The sequence below is a fragment of the Cupressus sempervirens genome, chromosome 3, assembly GCF_028749045.1.
Source record: "Cupressus sempervirens isolate cs-2001-9-10 chromosome 3, ASM2874904v1, whole genome shotgun sequence".
NCBI lineage: Eukaryota > Viridiplantae > Streptophyta > Pinopsida > Cupressales > Cupressaceae > Cupressus > Cupressus sempervirens.
The window spans coordinates 1,123,273,672-1,123,289,670 of record NC_143120.1 but is presented as its reverse complement, the minus strand read 5'-3'; positions in this window follow the sequence as shown (position 1 = coordinate 1,123,289,670).

Genomic DNA, 15,999 nt, shown 5'->3' with positions numbered 1-15,999 from the left:
CATCTAAGTATAAACCTTTAAATTTGGGATCTATCCTTTTCAATTCATTCTCAACCCTTAGACATCATCAAATTCAACAAGTTTATTTGTAGCTTCCCCCTCAGCTATAAGATTTGTAATTAAGTCCTCTTGGGGTGACTCCCTAGTGTTTGGAGACACATAATCCCTAATTTCTTTTAAAGTTTTCTTAATATAGCCCTTTGGGTCACACGTTCTATAAGGAGCAGTAGATAAATTATAATGGCAAAGGAAATAATGAATTTGGTCTAGGGATTCTTTTCCAATTGAAAAGTATCCTATCTTGAAGCACCTACAAAAAAAGTGCCCTTATTTACTTTAGGCCCTAGGTATTCCCTATTTACCATAAATAAAATGTCACATGAATTTAGTGATGGCCATTATAGGAGGGATATATTCTGGTAGGATATGGGGTGGTTAGGGGCAACCATAAACTCTCATAATGGAAAGGGTTGGAAACAAAAAATATTCCCCCCAATTATGATCTAATTTCTTATTCTTAGGGAGGAAGGCTATTCTCAATAGACTTTTCAAAACCTTAGGAGCCTTAAAGAAAATAGGGTCTAACATTTTCATAATTATAGAACTGAAATGATTAAAAAATAAAGTAGAGTTAGAATAGTGATAGAATCTATCCCATACCCATGTCCACAATTGTATTGTCAACTCTCTATTTACATCTAATGTTTGATCAATGAAATCTAGGCTAATGTACCCCACATTTTTATATAAAATTAGATGCATGAGCAATGAATAATGGCAGAATTTGAAATTCCCCATTTCTCCTCTCCGTACCAACTCAATGTTTTCTTTAATTTTCTCTAGGATGTATGCTAATAATCATACTCCCCACCATGATATGCATCTTGCATATCTTGAGCTACACTACATGTTGACCCATAAACCATATCATACCCATTACTCCCTACCACTTTGTGGACACTACACACTATCTTCACAATGTAATTCTTTAATTTATCCAGAGGCATGTCCACCTTCTTTGGATAATCTCTCACCTTTTTTAGGTCCATGGGGATGTGTTGCAACATGGTTTTCCCTGTGAGGATTTGGTATTTCTTTCACACTTCCCTTGAAGTTCATCTAGGTCTAGTGGCTCATGCATCTAGTCATCTAAACTAAAAGCTTCAATGAAAGAAGCATGATCTAATGTGGATAGAATGGTCCCATCATGCCTACATAATGATTTGGTTTTTGAATTTTAAGATTTGATTAGGGCCTTCACCAAGTCAAGATACTTTTTGGAAAATGAGCTTGGCCAAATTCTTTTTCCATGGATTTCATACATGAATCTTCTTAAATTTGTTGTTGTAGAAGTATATGAAAAGCTCATACCAATTTACACCTGGGAAAGTTGTATCTCTCCAAAAAGCATAAGGGTCATTTACAAAAATAACATTTTATGATTCAAGAAATAACCTTATCCATTCAAATGTAAACTTATTTGACTTCCTCTGCCAAGTTTTCCCTCCCTTGGAAGGAGATGTTTCATTGACTTTCATGTCTATAGCCTGAAGCTCCCCCACTTCCTTGTCTATGAATTAGAAATTTGGAAGCTTTGCAATTAGCACTGAAAAATCTAAATTCTTTCCACTGAATACTCTGCAATTTCTTGAAATCTTCTTTTTCTTGCAAATGGTAATTTGTTACTGGATTAGAGAATGTCTTTATGCTATGCATATTTCATCAACCATTTTTATGCATTGATTTCTTGCATGCAAGAGCCTTAAACTCAGTTTATTCTATCACCTCAATGGAGCATCGACATAACTATCCTACTTTGCGTTCTCTATACTTTCCTCAAATTTCATTGGTTTATAACTTATATCATTTTCTAGCTCAGAAAAATGAAAAGCACTTTTCATGTCCTATTTTAGGGTTTGCAATCTTATGATTCACTTTTAATTTCACGCTCTTTGTATCCTCTTTAGGAATAATTTAGACCTTTATGATCTTATGACTGACCATGTTTCATATTACCGAAACACCCTCTCAAGTCTCTTACGATCTTACAACTAACAACTTACTGTAAGATCAAAAAACTAAATGCAATGCCTTCTTTAGTTGCACAAACTTATGCTAAGAATTTTATAAACCTTTTTGTAGAATATTTTCTATATACATAAATTTTTTGATCTAATGATCACAACTTTGTAGAGCATCAAACCTTACCTTTTCTTGCCTTACAATTTCTCTATCACAATTATCTAAACCTTTGTTGTAGCTTTAGAAGCTTTTCCTCAATTGCTACCTTTACCTCCCAATCATATGCTAACTATTATCCCCTTATATTTGTAACTTTAGTAACTCCAATAGTTATTCTACCTTAACCCTTACGTTCGTACACTAACCTTTATTTCATAGCCTCGAAAACCTTCATGCTTTGCTCTTACAATATTATGATATTCTATCCTTCATATCTTCATAAGAGTTTACTGACATGTGTTCAATTATTTAGGCACATGTGCTTGGACCCAATTTGTAAGAATTTAGCGCTTTATGTCTTATGATGTCATGATCACTTTGCTTTCATATGGTCAAAAGTCTTCTTAAAAACCTTTACTTATACATGGTTTTCATTTATTTTATAATCGTATCACATGTTACTCACCATAAGAAACTTATGATGATACATAGATGGCTTAAGTGTAAGACCAAAAGCCTCATAACATACTTCTACAATGCTACGATTACATTAGATATCGTAACATCGGGAGACAAAACATTTAATCTTTACAATCATGCAAAAAAATCTTTTTTTCATAACATCGGGAGAAAGAAAACTTAAAATTATGACTAAATTCTTAGAACCTCGATCATAAGATTGTAACAAAATATGGAACATATGAAAAAATCATGCGATCTCCCACTTAAACATAAAATCTAGGCTAAAGGCCATATCTGATCATGGATCAAGGAAAAATTATTAACAAGGTAAAGGAGAAGATCCTTAAAAAAATTCAATATCATATGCTAGGGAAAAAAACTTATCAGGTTAGGGTTTTTACTACAAAATTGATAATAAAATATTATAAACCCTAACTATAAAACACATTCCAAGACATTTTCATAGTATATTTTCAAAATTTTGGCACAATGAAAATAAGGGCTATCACATACCTTTGATCATACATCCATTTTATTTTATTTTCATTTCCCCCTTGTTTTTATCACTCATGGCTATTGAGGTGATGGAGTTGAGCCATATTTTTCCAAAAATAATTTGTGAATCTTTATAATCATTCCTACATTGTCCCAACCTATTCTGACAGATCTAAAAACTTGAATATTGATCTCTAGCGATGTGCCTAGATCAACCAAACTATCAATAATAGAGAGAGATGAGGATCTCTCTACACTAACTCCTTTGTTGATGTCAACTCCCTTTGTATAACCTCTAAATGAGGTATCAACATTGATTGTACTAAGATAAGCTTTTCCCTTATTCTCCCATCTCTAGTAACTAATTTTGCTAGTCTTCCTTGGGAAAAATTAATCTATTATAATGAATGAAACTTGGACTTGCATCCATGTTCAATGAATGTCCAATAGATTTCAAATCTTATCTATTTGATCTTGAATATCCTTGGAAAATGTGGTACATCATATAATGTCTTAAACAAAGTTTAAACATTCTTAAAAACTTCTTCTAAACTATTTACAAGATTAGAAAGTTTGACTTTCCTTATAACAACCTCAGTTGACACTTTCTCCAAAAATTTCTTCTCAAATTTCTTCTTATACCACTCCATTTATTTTTTATTTGCATCTTTGTCATCATAACTTACCTTTTTAAAATGTGAATTAATTGGGACATGATAGGGGATTTCTCATCAACATATTTAATATCATAAGCATCAATAAAATAATAGTTGTTCTCATGTTGTACCAACTTTGGTTGATGCTCCCTTCTTAGTTTTTCTTGCCTTGTCTTCCTCGCCAATAGTTCTTGTAGAGTAATCATCTAGTCATTAGTTAAGTTATTTTTGTCCCTGTTAGGAATCATAATAAATTCATCTAATATGACAACCACACTAGGTGATCAGACATTTTTCTTCTATAAGTTCTTCTTCTTTGACTTAGGTGTGCTGGTACTCAACAATGCTAACTATAAAGTGTGTGATGAGACATCAAAACCTAGCCTTTTCTTTGTGTCCACTAGCATCTATGATCATTGAAGCTATAGTCACTTAATGCTCAGGTGTGACATCTTTCACTAACTTAGGCTATGTAGAGGGATCTACACCTAGTATTTGTACCATCTTAGGAGTTAAATTTTCCTCCTTCAGCTAGTGAGTCTTTTCCTTAGTCGTTGTGGCACTTTCTTGCACTATATCCCTTGTTCTCTTAGTAAGAGGTTCTGAGACTTGTGGTCTAACTTCACATGTAGTAGATTATTCTACTTGAGCATTCTATCTCTCTTCTTTCTCTATTTTACCTTGTTTTGTTTGATCCTCCTTATTAGTCTCTTCTACACTTTTATCTTCAATCAACAACACAATTTTCTCCTTAACATATATAAAAGTTTTCTTTTGAAATAATTATGAATTATAATCAATAGTAACTATAAGTACTTTATTTATACTAACTGTTACCTATTGATTCCAATCCTGTTCCCCAATCTGTGGATATTCTTTGATTTGTACAAATACCAGATTTAGATTAAGCAATAATTATGTTGAAGGCATTTGAATAGGTACTCCATCCTTTGTGTTGGTATCTCTAACCACTATTATTAGTGTCAAACACTTAGTCATTTATAAGGTAGAGTTAGATGATCATTACTATGATCGAGCTACTTATATAGGCTGAATCATGTACATAAACAAGTATGTACCAAGCTCTATAGGAGTCAAGTAAATATATGGTCATCGATTATTTTCTATAAGAGCCAATATCAACAACAACCAATCAAGCTTCAAGTAGACAATCTTGGAAATACAATAGGGAAAGTAAAATCTAAGAGGGTGGGGGTGTGAATCAATCCTTCAGAACTTTAACCATAAAATCATTCACCACACATCCATCTCACAATTTTCATGTAAATTGAAATACCAAACAAAACATGTTCATCTATAGCATGAAATCAAATAAACATTCAATACATACATGACATAAGATATTTGGTTACCTAGAAACCCTCCAATAAGAAGGTAAAATTGGGGTGGGGATGACACCCAAAAATCTTCACTACTGTAGTTGTAAAGTGTATCTAATGAAGGTTACAATGCTTGATCATAAACTATGATCTACCCTATGAAAGGTCTGTCTTATTCAAGGCTTAGAAGATTTTTAGATCTTACCTTGTTAGAAGTGTGCCTAATTAAAGGACTTAAACTTACAATGGAGTAACCACCCTATTAAAGGATTTACAATAGCATGTTAGGACTACTCTATTAAGATATTTACTTGATTCACCTATTAGAAAGTTTTAGAAATGATCTCATAGTTTGCACGCTACTGCTAGATAAAAAATCACTTCTTTGCATGTATCCTTGATTCTCTCTGATTAGATGTGTCACTTTTGTCCTCTATCTTCTTTCCTCTATTCTCCTCTAATTGATTCTACAATGCATATCTCAATTCACAACTCCTTAGTCACCATGAATGCCCTGTTTGCACATGAAAACTTCTCTCTTCACACATATCATGTTTTAGGGTTTTCCTTCCTTAAGAAGACCTAGGTGACTTAGGGTTAGGTATAAACCAATAATTGTGATTCACCCATTTTTTTCTTAATCCATCCCTTTAATTGATTGGGTGGATGTACTACATAAGGATCCTAAATATAGATTCATTCTTATCATCTAGAATCGTAAAAAAGTCCTTAAGTAAGCTAAAAAATGGTTTACATAGAAGTTTGTGCCATTACCAACAACTATGTTCAAAACTATCTTACTCAACACTTGAAGTCTCTGATGCTCAACATTAACTATATCTTCAATTCTATAACTTGTCCTCTAAATGACTCAACATCCATTGATCATGTGACATCTGAATCACTCGGCATCAACTATCTACTTGACTTTTGAGTGGTTTGGCACTTATAGTTACTCAACACATACTATATATCTTTCTTGATATACACTATCTGATAAATTATGCTTGCCATACATTACTTGTTTGACATGAACTAAGTTCTATCTAGTAAATGACTTAAGTGTATTGTCACTCATATGTCAAAACCAATCTAAGGTTAACAATCTCCCCCTTCAACATGAGTGGAAAAAACACTTGGTCATGCATAAATAACCCTTACCTCTAAACATAATTTAGATAATATCTATTCAGTACTTGACTTACATACAAGATTTCAAAACTTCAAAATTTTGCAAAACTTGTGACTTATTTGTCATACCTCAAAATTTTATAACTCCCCCTAAGTTGATTGTTATTTTCCAAATTTGAAAATTCCTACTGAGTAAAATTTTCATACTATTGTGCTGGTTCTATTTTCTCTATTTCTGTACTGACTTCCCCTTAGCTTGGTCTCCCCCAAAACTTATTCATTCATTCAATTTTGTATTAATAAAAAATCATTCTCCACCTTTTTGACACTTATGTAATGAGTCGTACACGAATAATGTGTTTGTCCAAGAATGATTTATGGACCTCCATTATGAGCTTTAGTGTTGCATCCTATTTGTGACATGCTACCTTTAGAGATTTAATTTGAATAGCTAACTCAGCAGTAAGGTTAACTAGGCCTTCAAGAGTAGTGTTACCACATATATTTTTTCTCATGTCCTAGGGTGGTTTAGTCTTGAGTCTTCTTATAGTCTTGAAGTTGAACTTGAAGTTTCAATTGACTTCAAGTTCAAGTTCGAGCTCCCATCTATCTTCCATGTGTTGAAGTCCACTTCCTTTCCCTGAGTTAGTCTTGGTGAAGTCAAAGTTGAAGTCAAAGCCCAATAAATCCAAACTTCAACTTCAACTTCAAAGTCAATTTTGTATACTGATGCTTTGTTTCCATGCAAGCTTTCAATCTTTGAGTTAAAACGTAAGGTGGGTCCCAATAAAGACACTTCCCAAGGCATGCGAGATAATAAATAAGGACATTAAGGTGGTGCATGTTCAAATATGGCAAGATTTGGTAAAAAGGAAAATTTGTCATTTCATGATGACATGGAGTGTTAATAGGTGTACGAATTTGATGGACATTTAAAATAAATTACTTAGAGGGTCTTTTTTGATGTGTAGCACACAAATAGTAATTATTGCATTTACTTGCGATATCTATACTGTGATTTCCTTTGTAAGTCATTCCTTAAATGCATTCATTTTTCCTTTTTACCACTCATTTCACCATTTGCAAAAGAAATTCCAGTGCCATCAAGTAGGTAGAACGAATTGTAGCCTATAGCTCTATCAAACTATAAGTGCATTTCCACAACCCTTTGTAATTTTATTTGTGCTTGCTTTGTTTTGAAATATTTCAATTTGTATCTTTTCGACCCCATCTTTCCATAGCAATTCATGATGTTATTTCATCCCAAGATGCCCAAGTTTGAAAAGCCATGTCTACTTAGTTCTTTGCCTAAAATTTGTGACACATTTCTGGTTGATAAAAACCTAACTGATGTCATTGAGAGAGCTAGAAACAACTAGTTAGGTCCCATTTATCAAAAGCTAGCTAATAGTGGGTTTCTTGAAGCCATAGCCATTCCCGCAACAATTGCATGCCCAAAGCTTATTATTGAGTGTGCAAACCATTATGACCCTAGCACAAGGTGTATCAAGAAAGTTTCAGTGGAAGTAATAGTTAAGATTAATAGAACTAGTGTCTATTTGGCCTTTAGAATTCCTCACAAAGAACCCCATGAACCATGGATATTCAAGGAAGTAGAGCACCTATATGCCAAAAGAAAAAGTAGTTATGATAATAAGGTAGCCCAGTCTTGGCTCTTGAAACCAGTAGGGGATGGTTTAAGGTTGCCAAAATCTTTAACCATTGAGCATTTCATAAAGGAAATTGCAGACATTATACTTCTATTGAATAGAATTAAGGGAAATGAACATGTATTTCATTGGGAGTCTTGGATGTATTTCTTCATCCAAAAGATTGTTGAAGGAAATAAGTTCATTGATTGAGCTTACCTGATTGCTGAGAATTTGCACAAGGTTTTAGTGGCTGTCAACAACTTTGGTCCATTTTTCTTGTTCTCCTATTTGATTTATATCCTAGCAGCATTTAAAGAATGGGAAAACCTCCCACATTCACCTTGGATTGATGAAATGCCCATTTACTAGTAATACAGTCTCTCTGGTTCATACTCTATAGTTAGAAGACTATTGGGTGAATTGTCTTGATGAATTTGAAGTAAGGAAAAGACTGTGATCATGGCTAACTATGAAAAAAATAAATATGTTTAATGTGGATCTTGATACAAATAGGCTAAAAGAAGAGGATTATGAAGAGGTGCTTGACCCATTCTACATTGACCAGATTGAGTGCATGCCTATTCCCAAAATTTATTGGGGAAAGAGAGAAGATGATATTTTCTCTTGCACTAAGGATGTGCTGGCTAGGAAAACAAGTTGGATAAAATAAAAAACTATTGCCACTCCTAACCTGACTAGGAAGTTTTCAAAAAGAAAAAGTAAAAAAGCTCCAAAAAAGAAAAAAGAAATCACTAATTAAGATATTTATGATCCTATTGTAGGTCCAATTGAAGTTGAAGCTAAAGCAGTTCCAGAGCCACTTCAACTTCAAGTTCAAGAAGGTACTTCTAAGACTAAATGGGTGACCCATTCAAGCATAAGGAAGGCATCAACAACCAAAATCAAGGGTACAATAATAGTCAATCTTGAGGTTACAGAAGAACTACCTATGGCAAATAGTGTACCTGAACCTCAAAGGTCGCTAGTAAATACTAAAGCCCAAGAGAGCAATCTCACCTTGGCCAAGTTCACCCCTGCCACCAATAAAGAACAAGTCACACCTAATGGTTGGACACTTTTGTTGAGAAGAAGAAGAGCATGGTTCCTATTTCCATGTCGATTGATGATCTAGTTAGTAAATGTTTTGGAAAAACACCTAAAGTGAAGAAGGAAAGGACTGAATCAAGGATCAAATTTGATAAGAATTCAGGGCATTAGTTAGCTGAAATAGCCATGCCACCAGATGGAAGTTCACACGAATCCTTGGCTCCTCAAGACTACTAGATAACAAAAGTTGATCTGGGAAAAGGAAACCGTGAGGTGGATATGGAATTCTTAGAATCCTCTAATAAGAAGATTGCACATAGGGTATGGAAAGATGGATAGGACAAATAAGAAATGACGGAGACAATTAAGAGTGTGGCAGAGTATATCAATGCCATCCTTCATCCTAAAGTAAAACTGATTAGTGAGATGTCAACAATTGTTGATGTGTACTCTACAATCAACCAAAAATCTCTTGAGAACCTACACAAATACAAAGCAGTTGCAAAAACAACAGGAGAATGGGTGCAAGGCATCCTGGATGACATCGTGAAACATATAGGTCTCTTGGATAAGGCTTCAAAAGAAATATCAACCATTACTAAAAAGGTGGAACTGAGTAATGAAGAATATGAAAAGGAGAAAAACAATTGGGTGAAGGTAGTGATATGGCTGGAAGATATCCAAGAGTTTGGATTACAAAAATTCTAGGCTGAATGTCTTGTGGTAGGTTTAGGTGAGAAGGCCTTGTATGTGATCAAAGATTGTATTGAATGGAGAAATGAAGCATTAATATAGGGCATGACTGAAATCAAGGAAAAACTAGAAGAACTTAAGATTATTTACCAGATAATTTAAGGAGACCTTAAATGGTTTGTCAAGTAGTTCATAGGTAAAGGAGAGGACTCCATTGCCCAATCTTAGGAAGTGATCAAGGAACTTCAAAAGAAGTTCCAGGAACTTCAAGACAAGAAAGCACAAACTAAGCAAGATTTTTCAAATGTAGCACACACTGAAGCCATGCTAATAATTAATCTCAAGCACTTGGAAATGCATGAAGAGAAGATAGTGGAATTAAAGAAAGAAAAGAAAATTTTGAAGCAGCGGCTTGCCTACATTGGTCTACCACATCAGTCTATTTTTTCAGCATTCTCAACTGCCTACGAAGCATGGAAAGCAGCAAGAAACATGGCCAATGGGGATAGTACTACCTAATTAGAAGAAATAGTTACACATAGTCACTTAGTTGTTCTTTTTTTGTTATTTTACTTTTCTTGCATTCCGATTAGTAGTTATGTTAACCAAAAGACTATTTTACTCTTGGCGGGATAATTTTGGCAACTGTCCAGCCCCATGCCTTTTAAATATGTAATAACTAGTATGGCATAGGGTTAATATCCAACATACTGATAGACAAAACTATTTTTGTTGTGGTTTAATCTTAAGTTTTAGAAGTAGCATTTCAAAATTCTACAAATACAAAGAAAACTCTACAGTTTGATTTTGTTAAGAGCTTTGTAAGTAGATATAGTTATTTGCTTTTTTGAATTAGTATTTCTAAAGATACTATTTATATAAAAGCTCTTTGTTGTGTTTGTTATTGATTCTGAAGTCGTCAATTCAAGATTTGGGATGCTGTGAGAAGTAAGATTTATTGAATCTGTTTGCTTGATTACTTAATTTTTAGTTATGTGGATAATATTGATAATTAAAATTGAGTGGTTGTTCAGCATAAAAATCTATTTTATATTGATGAGATAGAATAAGTTGATACAACATTGTTAGAAAATTATATTTTAAAAATATCTTTCTGTTGAGTTAAAAGATTATAAAATCTTTATTTTCAATAAAGGTAGCTGTGCTTGTTTTTATTGAAGAAACTTTAAGAAGAGAATTCCTTAGTCCTATATAGGAATTCATTTGTTTGTATACATTTTTCTCTGTTTGCATATAAAATTATTTGAGAAAAATTGTTTACTAATAATTTTTGGCGACTCTACTAGGGAAGACTAGAAATGGTTTTGCCTCATTATGAAATTTTCCCAGTACTTCAACCAGGCTTAGGTTTTGATAATACTCTAGAGGACATTATTTCAGATCTAAGTACACAAGCTTGGAAACTCAAAACAAGCTTAGAATAGTTTACACAAGTTAACCAAGTGCTCAAAAGAGAAGAAGAAAGGGAAAAACTCATTAAAGGTGTACTGGTTGCTAATTAAGAAGCAGTAGTCGACAGACTAATCCCAAGACCATTCTAAGTGTTAAATGTTAGTTTAATTGTAAAAAAATTGGCTAGTAAGAAGTACACTCAAAGTGAAGAAAGGAAGGGTTTATTGATCCGTCTTATGAATTTGTAAAGAGTCTTAATTTTGCTCCTAATCTCTCTAATAAATGCAAAAAATATGTTAAAAGAAAAAGTAGGACAACATCTCCTCAAAAACCTAGCCCTGTAACCGTAAGTCTCCAAGCCTTAATCTTACCAAGGACACTAGTACCTTCTCATTTTATCACCCAACCTTTGAATTTCATTCCACCAAGAATGGCTGCTAACCCGTGGGGTGCACAAGTAGGTCCCTTGGCCCTTGCAGGTAACCCTAATCCTCTTTCTAAGGGTGCTAGAGAAGTTTTACCCAAATTCAATGGAGATGGGAAGAAATCTACTAAATAACATCTCAATGCCTTTAACACTACATGTGCAGTTTTGGTTGTTTCTCATGAAGATGTATCTATTGTAGGGAAACTTGGCAATAAAGAATATAACCTTTTCCACATAACCCATAATAGATCTGAAATAAACACGAAATTAAAAAATCCACATGCAAGAGAATAGACAACATACCCACAAAATTGTGACACAAGATATACCCTGGGAAACCCTCATTGAGGGAAAAACCCAGCCTCCAAAATCATCCATCATCATGTATTATTCAACAAAAATATCATTTCCATACAACCATGGAAGCCTTCATGGCCATAGCCACAACCGAGCAAACTATGTGAACAAGCATGAATCCACACATCCCATGCCATGCTTCCAAACTTCACAAATGCTCCCTTGGCTAACCTGTCAAGCCTTGTCTCGCTCGACTCTTGCCTTTTGTCTTCTCCTTGTCACTCTTTTTTCTCTCTACAACAACTACCCTTGTGGCTGCTTATATAGTAGCAAGTCCCACAAAACCACCAAGTGGTATTACATAAACCATGTGCTACCTAACCCACTGACCCCACATTTAATATTGGGCATTTAATTCTTTTCCCCCAATATTAAATAATTAAATAAAATATTATCACAATGTTACAATACAACTCATTAAGAATATTCCATGGGAATCTTTACATGTTGCACGCCCATCTAGGTACAACATTACATAATAAAAAATTAAATATAACAATATTATGCAATGTGTGCAACACCCATTATCTCAACAGCTATAAGGCTGTTTGTGCAAACTTTAATTGACAATATTGCTAATTGGTTTCACCATCTCCCACAAGTGTCCATCACCACTTGGGCTGAAATGCAAAGTGCTTTTGAAATTAAGTTTAAATTTGGCAATGATGAACATACTTTTCTCCTCCAATTGACTCAACTAAAGAAAGAAGTACATGAGCCCATGAGATATTTTGTAGCAAAGTTCAATAAAATACTACATAAAATCCCTACTACTAAAAGACCTAATGCAAAGAACTGCAAAGGTTTCTTTGTTAATGCAATGCCTCCAGATATTAGTTTTCATCTAAGGAGAGACAAGGTAGCGGATGTTGATGCTACTCAAAGATTAGCTGTTGAATTAGAGGATGACCTTTTAGCTAAAAGTGGAAATAGGAAATGAAAACTTCAAAGTCACAACCATCTACTTCAAAAAAATCAGACCCATTAGTTCAAAAACTCATGAATGATGTGATGACTATTAAAAAGAAAATTCCTAAAATGAACACTCAATACCAAGATATTCCAAGAAAATATCGAGGTCAAGGCAATTTTCAAGGAAAACAAATTAATTTTCCCCCAAATAAACAAAGATTGCAAATTGAAGCTCCACCCAATAAAAATAACATGTGTGTCTTTCATCTTACAAATGATCATGAGGGAAGTTCTTGTCCTGAGAATATAAGATATCAGCAACTTGAAGCAAAAAAAGTAGCCTCAACTAATGTAAAAATAGAGAATGAACCTTCTGAAGAACCTGGTGACTCTGTAAGCTATTATCTTGAATATGAATTTGATTATGAAAGAAGTGGTGATATCCTTTTAACCTTAGAAGAAGCTGCATGCTTAGTCTTAACCCGTGGGCAGAGGGCCACTAAAGCTGATGATTCCAAAAATAATGCAACCCCCACTCAGGAAAAATAATTAAAAACAAAAGGGAAAAAAGAAAATAAGTCATCACTTATGTAGTCAAGAACACCCCAAATCCTAAAAAGGTATGATCTTGATTCCTCATTTGACATTGTTGAGTTTTGTAAAGCATCTAAAATACAGATTTCCCTATTGAATAACTAAGGATGAACCCTGGAGAGCTCAATAAACTGATTGAATATGTTCATCAATCTTCCCCTAATTTAGAAACTAAACAAATAAATGAAACCAAGGTCTCAAAGAACAATGAAATGTCTGCTAAGAAAACAAGTGAAATCCCTCAAGCAAAGAAAAGGGAAACCGAAGCATCTGATAACCAAAAAGGGACACTTCAACTAGACAAAGTCAACCCTAAGGCTCCTTTTTCTCCAAAGCCTGATCCATTTTATGTATCTCTATTCATTCATGGTTTTAAGCTAAATAATTGCATCATAGATTCAGGTCCTTCTGACAACATAATGCCAACTACCATAGCCAAGGCTCTTGATCTCCCTTTAACCAAAACTTTTGGTAAATGTTATTCCATGGATTCCAAGAAAGTTCCTTTAATAGGTTAGATTAAAGACACCCAAGTTTCCCTAGAAACTTATCCTTAGAAAAGAATTAAGCTTACTATTTTAGTGGCAAATATCCCTACCAGTTATGGTATGCTTCTTAGCTGAACTTTCTGCCGAGACCTAGGAGGGAGAGTTAAAATGGATTGGTCTCAAGCTATTATACCTGTGGGGAAAGAAAAAGTAACCTTGCTACCTAAAGCCAAATCAAAATACACAATCTTTCCATCTAATGATCCCAAATCTTAGATCCTTTATCAAGAGATTGATTTTTCTAACTATTTGATTTTGTCTAAAAATGAGAAAATAGGTGAGAAATTAGAAGTCGAAGACTCACTATGGATTTTAGAGTTTGATGGGAGCTATTGCTCTAATGGATCTAGGGCTGACATAGTACTAATATCTCCTGATGATCAAAATTTTCCTTCTTCTTATAAACTTGCTTTTGAAAACACCAATAATACAACATAATATTAAGCCTTACTTCTAGGAATAGAAGAAGCCAAGAGAAGAAACATTAAGGTACTAAAGGAAAGAGGAGATGCTGAATTAATAGTAAATAAAGCTAAAAACATGTTCTTAGTAAAGAATCAAAGACTGAAACATTATGGGAATAGTGTGTGGGATGAGATTGAAGATTTTGAAGCCTTTGCAACTAAAGCAATCCCTAGAGAACAAAATGATAAAGTAGACTCTCTAGCAATATCGACCTGTTTACTGATTCCTCACCCAACTTTCATAAATAAAAAATATTTAGTTGAGATCATCCATAGACCAAGTGTCCTAGACAATAAAAATTCATGGCAAGTATTTAAGGATGACACTCACATTAATTCTTTTTTGCAAAGTATTGAAAATTTCTCTACTAATTATTTTGAAGGTTTATATTTTGAATGTAGAGAGTTTTGTCCTGATCTCACTGATGAAAGAAATGCGTTACAATTAAAAGGAAATGTAATACCAAAAGGTCTAGTTAAGCTTGAAAAACTTTGTAACAGGCAAGACACTTTCCTAGCCCAAAATTTATCACCTAAAGAAGATCCAAATGCTGATTATGGAACGGTCAATTTGGTAGATAAACATAATCCCAAAATTGTCAACTTGGGAATCTATTGCGAAAAAGACGAGAAACAAAGATTCATCAAACTTCTTACATAATATATGGCTGTCTTTGCTTGGTCTTATGAAGACTTAAAAACTTTTATAAATGGCCAATTCAAGCATCATATCACTCTAAAACTAGGTACTACTCCTTTTAGGCAGAAGTTGAGAACCTACAATCCAAAGGTTTCTGATGCAATTTTCAAAGAAATTGATAAAATGCTCAAATCTCACATCATATTTCCAATTCACCATTCTACCTACATGGCCAACACAGTACCAATAAGAAAAAAGAATGGAGAAATAAGGATCTGTGTTGACTTTAGAAACCTTAATCAAGCAAGCTTGAAATATATTTTTTCTTTACCTCTAATGGATCAAATTCTCCAAATAGTTGTTGGTTTAGAAATGATGTCCTTTCTAGATGGTTTCTTAGGCTATAATTAGATAGAAGTTGCTGAGGAGGATCAACACAAAACTACATTTACAACACCTTGGGGCACTTTTTCCTATAAAAGGATGCCTTTTAGCTTAATAAATGCAGGTGCCACCTTTCAGTGAACCATGAATTCAACTTTTGGTCATTTGCTGGATAGGTGTATCATAATGTATCTTGATGACATGATAGTGTTTTCAAGAAGATGAAAGAAACAACTGAAAGATATGAGGAAAGTGCTTGAAAAATGTAAGGAACACAAAATTTCATTGAACCCTAAGAAGTCAATTTTTGCTGTGACTGAGGGAAAGTTGCTTGGGCACATGGTCTCAAAAGAAGGAATCAAAATTGATTCGGAGAGAGTAAAAGCTATTCAAGAATTGTGTCTTCCCGTAAATTGTAATAGTGTTAAATCCTTCTTTGGGTAGATCAATTTCCTAAGGAAATTTGTACCTGATATTTCAGAGACTGTCAAACCAATGGCCAAGTTGCTTAGTGAGAAGAAAAATTTCAAATGGGATGAACCAACATCTAAAGCATTCAAAGAAGTAAAAGAAGCTATTGCTAAAGCTCCAACACTTTTTCAT